Source organism: Eptatretus burgeri, chromosome 5, assembly GCF_056783735.1.
Source record: "Eptatretus burgeri isolate ZD-2024b chromosome 5, Ebu_testis_v1, whole genome shotgun sequence".
Lineage (NCBI taxonomy): Eukaryota > Metazoa > Chordata > Myxini > Myxiniformes > Myxinidae > Eptatretus > Eptatretus burgeri.
In genome coordinates, this window is record NC_140965.1 from 94,578,490 (window position 1) to 94,584,489 (window position 6,000).

Below are 6,000 nucleotides of genomic sequence, written 5' to 3' on the forward strand. Positions count from 1 at the left end.
CTGTCTCCCCTCTCTCCGGACTTGTCCAGGTGGTGTTTGTCTCTGGACGTGTCTGGTGGTGTTGAGTCTGGTGTTTGTCTCCGGACAGCTTGGCTCTGGATGTGACCAGCCGGTGTTTGTCTACGAACATGTCCGGATGGGAGTTTGTCTCTGGACATGTCCGGGTCGTGTTTGTCTCCGGCCGGTATTTATAGTATGACCTGTATAAAATGGATGTCAGACATTATTTTGTTTCCATCTTCACTGATGAACTCATTGGGACTGACACAATTTGTCAACTTCCCGACCCGAATCTCAACCAACGGTACTCCATCTCTTCTGTAACTGATTTTGTCTGCTGTTATCTGCTGTTCTTCCTTTGCTCCAATTGGTTTGTCTGACCACATGCTTATCAAAGTAGACATATCTCTGTCTGTAATGGGAGAACCACCTCAGTGCTGTTGAGTCTGGCATTTCACTCAGGCCGACTGGCAGGGACTTCAAGCAGCCATCAATTTTCCAGACTGGTCTCCCATCTCCACTTTCTCCGACATCAACTCGTCCTGGGAAATCTTTCAAAGAGACTTGCTCTATCCCATGCACAGATTTATCCCATCTCCTCTTCAGTTGTCCTACCCTTCCTCCCGCGCATGGTACACTGAAGCGTGTGGCGAGGCAGTTTTTCCTGAAACAACTTGACATCGCCTCATGGAAGGCAAATCCAACTGAAGGTAATCTCAGTTCCTTCCATAAAGCTCACAACAAGTGTTTGTCTACCCTCAGGAGAGCCAGAAAATATCTAATCTCAAGTCTGAACACAAACCTGACTCCCTCCTCCAAATCCTCGTGCTGTCTAAGTCTCTTTCTGGTGTATGCTCCCCCTTCATCCCCTCCCTTACCTCAAATGGCCGCACAGCTGCCACTGCACGTGAAAAGGATGAATGCTTAAACCCCGTGTTTGCTTCTAAATCTTGTGCCCCAAACCCATCACTTTCTGAACCCACCTTATCCAGGCACACCCAGCTGTTCATGGACTCTGCGTCCTTTTCTCCAGACAAGGTGGAGAGCTTGCTGTCAAACCTCGACTCAGATTCTGCAACCTGCCCAGACGGCATCAGCTCATGTGTTCAAAAAACCTGCTCTACTGTTCTTGCTCACCCTCTCTCTGTTCTCGTCACCCTCTCATTTGCTCAAGATCATCTACCATCTGCTTGGAAATCAGCAAACTTTACTGCTCTGCATAAAAATGTGCAAAAACAGATCCCTGCAACGACAGACCAATCGGCCTTCTCACAATCATAAAAAAGGTTATGCAATCCATCATCGCTTCAGACATTAAATCCTTCCTCATCTCCAATGGCCTGATTTCCGATCATCAATTTGGATTCGGACCAGGTCACTCTACCCTGGATATGTTGCTTCTGCTCTCCCAACAATGGATGGAAGTCCTCAATGCCAGACATGAAATCAGAGCCATCTCACTAAACGTATCGTGTGCTTTCGATATGGTCTGGCACCCTGCCCTACTCACAAAACACTCTTCCTATGGTCTCCAAGGCCATCTCCACTCATGGCTCGCAGACTTCCTCTCCTGTCGCAGCCAACATGTGGCCCTATATTGATTTCTCTCATGCCCTCTCCCTGTCCAGCTTAAAGTTCCTCAAGGCGATGTTCTGGGCCCTGTGCTTTTTCTGGTTTTCACCAATGATCTCTCCGACTCTCTGGAAAATCCTCTTTATCTCTTTGTTGATGACTCCAACCTCTGCCGTACCATCTGTCATCCCTCAGATCGGAAAGCAGCAGAATCTTCACTCTTTGCAGATCTGGATAAAATCACAAGCTGTTCTACCATTTGGAACATGTCTTTCAACCCTGAAAAATCTCACACTCTCACTATGTCTCCCGGAAAGGACCATCTGGAACCTCCCCAACCCCCCCCCCCATCTCCTTAACTGCCATGATATTTCCTGGGAAAGCCACATTTCCAAGCTGGCCTCCAAAGCTAGTCGCCGACGAGGTATCCTCCGTTGTACATAGTCCTTCTTTGGCACACCTGAGCTCCAGACCAGATACAAAGCTTTCGTCCACAGCCTGACCGAGTACTGCTCTCCCCTCTGGGCTGGTGCTCCCAGCTCTCACCTTTCTCGGCTTCACGCTGTGGAAACCAAGGCATTTAGGATCATTGGCATCTCCCGTGATGAGGCTGAGTCTTTGGGTCTCTCACTCTCTCACCGCAGGCAGGTTGGTGTTCTTTCTGTCTTCTGCTGTCTCCTCTCCGGCCTCACCCCCCTTGCCCTTTATGCGATATGTGCCCCCCATATTTCCACAGGGCGCTCAAGATCCATCAGCAACCCTCTTCTGGTAAAACTATCAAAATCATGAATTACTGCTCACCTTCACGCGTTCATTCCTCTTTTTTCCTGCCTCTGGAACAAACTCCCACACTCTCTTCAATCCCAGTCTTCCCTCCAAGTCTTCAAAACAGCTGTTCACCACCATCTCTTATCTTCCCCTATCAAAAACCATGATCTTTTCTACCCCTTTTAATCCACCCCAAACCCACCTCCTTCAAATTTTCCCTGCTTTCTTTCCTGAAAGTCCACATAGTGTAAGTAACTGAAAGTCCCTGTAGTGTCCATCTTTTTACCCCGTGTATTCCACCCCATCCCTCAACCTTCCTCAGATCTACTAATGTTTGTTCCCCACCGTTTTGTCCTTCCCTCTCCCACCTCTCTTGTCTCCTGCTCCTTTTTTTATATGTTCTGTGTGTTGGCTCTCGTACGAGCCTCGACAGTGTATACAAAATATCATAAACAACTTATTCTCTGCAGAAGCATTTTGATGAGACAGTATGAATTGTAATTAACGCTCCACCGCACGTCTGTCTTCTCTTTTTCTCACCTCTCACTGCCTTTACTTCCCCCACCCCTTCTCACCCTCCCTCCCTCCTCGCTCCCCCATCCCTCCTCGCTCCCCCACCCATCCTCGCTCCCTCTGCCTCCTCTCTTTCCCTCTCCAACTCGTCTCTTCCTCCCCCCCCAACCCTTTCGTATCCCTACTGGTGAAGTGACGGGTGGTACTTCCTATTATCTAACTATTTCCCCTCCCTGATCATGCTATCACCAACTTCACAGAAACCGCGACCGAAACAGCAACAGATTTGCTCATCCATGTCATGGCCCATCACGCGGTCACCTGTCCAACTCACATTCCCACAAGATATCCGGAAACCCTGTGGAATTTCAACACTCAAGTGACTTTGAGCAGCCTAATTGTTTCAATAAACGACCCTAAACCAATTATATTCCTGAGGCATGTGTCAGAAGATTCCTTTGACAATCTTATGAGATTCCCAGAATTCCTCAGACAAAGAACTTCATGATGACATGGATTTTATGATCGGCCTACTTAGTTGAGTCATTTAAGAGGAAATAGTTGGAAAAGAGAGCGAAAATTGGTGTAAGATATGTCCCCTACCAATGTGAAATTGGACTCGGAAGTGTAGCTTGCAGAGAAATTGCATCGCCGCTTCTTTCACCTTTGGTGATGTATGGAATGGGGTGCGAGCGACAGTCGTAAATTCTTCCATGAGGGATAACACTTCGTCCTTCATCTTGCGACAGTATTGCTTACCCTTGAATTTGAATGAGGTTGTGCTGTCTTAGCCAGTTAATGTGTGGAAGAGGGCCATGGGTTTGCACGTTTCGCTCCCAAGCTCGAATCCATGGTGTTCAGGGAGATCATTCTGGTTGTCTTTCCCGCTTTGAATGAAATCCAGATTTCTGCAGCCGGTTTCACGGCCATGATGTGGAGTAAATTACTCAGAAGTCTAATGAATTGTCTGTGTCCCCATTATGAACCAAACCAAATGACAAATATTAGAGGGCGTGGAGGAGATGTACTACAACGCGAGTTGTTGCTTCCTCGTGATTGCATGATCCCATAGGCCCATTCCCAACATTGAAGATTTACTCCTCCTCCCAAATCTTTAGAGACCTCATTTGTTCAGGTCGGATCATCGCTTCAAAAGTTACAGCAGGTTCAATATCTCACTTAGCCGCCCATGGGGGGAGGAAGGGGGTCGGGTATCCCCTATGTCCCAGTTTTCCCCCCATGGGGGCTGATCCTTGTCCACTTCAATAATATTGTGTTGCCCTGATCGCAAACGACTTCAGTTATTGATAATCTGTGAAAGGCCAGATTGGGTTCAGGCCACTTAGCGTCCACACGGAAAGCAACACTGCATCCAGTACCTATCAGCTGCAGCCTTTTGATATTTGATGATTCTTATAATGGTCACTTTGATAGTTTTACACTGAAGGGAAAACTTATGGGGATGGCATTGGAATTGTGAATATGCGGCTCCAAAGAAGTTTCTGGCTTCGCAAGTCACCAAAATGGCAGCCGTATGATTTTTTTTTTTTCATCAGGTTGGAATTGTGGGTGGAGTCAGACAACCAATCTGTCAAACCAATGGGTGGAACAGAGTGTTACACACACAGATGGACAAACGAGAGTATTATTAAACTGTCCTTGTAAATATTTTGAAGTTGGGGCGAGAAGGATAACTTAAGAGGTACACACATTCACCTTCGAACTGTATAGCAGATGTGTAACTCTCCACCAAGCTATAAATTGTCACCTCGTGTTTTACATGCAAGGCAAGGCATCGATGTGTGTGCCGTCCATCCAATGCATGTTAAACTGAGTGTCCCATCTGTCAGTATCAGTATGTGAACGTTAAAGATCCCATCGTGTTCTATCATGCAGAGTATGTGAGTTATCGCCAGCACCCTGAACAAATTCAAGTTTCTGCACCTTCAGTCAAACTTAGGGCCAAACCTGCTGGTTCTTAAAAAGACTTGGCCCAGCATAGCCCCCCCTCCTCCCCCCCAGCAGACCAAAAAAGGTGGGAATAATTGGGAGAGTTAAAGAAGAAGAAAAAATATTTTTCATTACCTCGTCAACCGCAGGCGATGGATGTTATGCTTTCACCCCTTTCTGTCGTTTGTTTGTGTGCAAGATATCTCAAAAAGTTATCGACGTATCCGGACGAAATTTTGTGGACAGGTTGGGTGTTGGACAAGGAGGAACTGATTAGATTTTGGTGAAGATCCAGATCCGAATCCACAAACTAGAGTTTTCTTTAGTGATTCTTCACCATTGAGAGATTGGGCCAACAAACGATATGTAGCACGATATCTAAAAACAGTTGTGGACGGATTCGGATGAAACTTGGTGGACACGTTGGGTGTGTGACAAGGAAGAATTGGTTCAATTTTGCTGAAGATCCGGATCTGGATACGAGAATTATTTAATTTTTTAAGTGATTCTTCACCATTGAGAGAATAGGGCCAAAAACAATATAGTATTGTATAGCATGATATTTCAAAAATGTGTTGGGCCCAATATGTTCTCGTGGATCAGGAATTACGTGGTGGAGGTATGCCCTCTCCCGAGTGCCCTTCGAGTTGGGTGTTTATTTATAGTTAATGCTTTAGTAAGTAGAACTTTAACCAATGGAAAAATAAATTGCCTTGTAAATTCTCGGTAATGATGAACAAATTAAAAATAAATTACTTTAATGAACTGTCGTACAACACGGCTTTGCATTGGGAGGCATATTTAATTAGCATTATTACATGTTTGAAGTCCATGTATGCACTCGCACACAAAACGGTTCTTGAGTAACTTTTAACCCCCTTGAGTGCTTAAGTTACTTACTTTACAATGCTGCTGTTTACGTAATGAAAATGTTATTGCTGCAAGTACACTTATTACTGATGCAAATATGAATCCCATTTTAAGAAAGTTAGTCCTCTTTCGTTTTCACGTTGAAGAATTGTTCTTGAAGATTATTTTCTAATGCAGGGTTGGGGCCTGGAGGAAATTCCACCCTGGTGTAATGCCTTTGTTCATCAAAAACGTACTCTTCTTGAGAATAGTGGCACCGTGCCAGTTGAAACAGCTCGTACACAGTTTGCACTTTCTTTTTTTTGTCCTCTATATTGCACTCTGTAA

General features: G+C 45.5%; 1 protein-coding gene across 12 annotated transcripts in view; it reads left to right on the plus strand.

The window, feature by feature from the left end:
- Nucleotides 1–6,000, plus strand: part of ZMIZ1 (zinc finger MIZ-type containing 1) — a 229,775-nt gene that overhangs the window by 81,106 nt on the left and 142,669 nt on the right. The window lies entirely within an intron of this gene.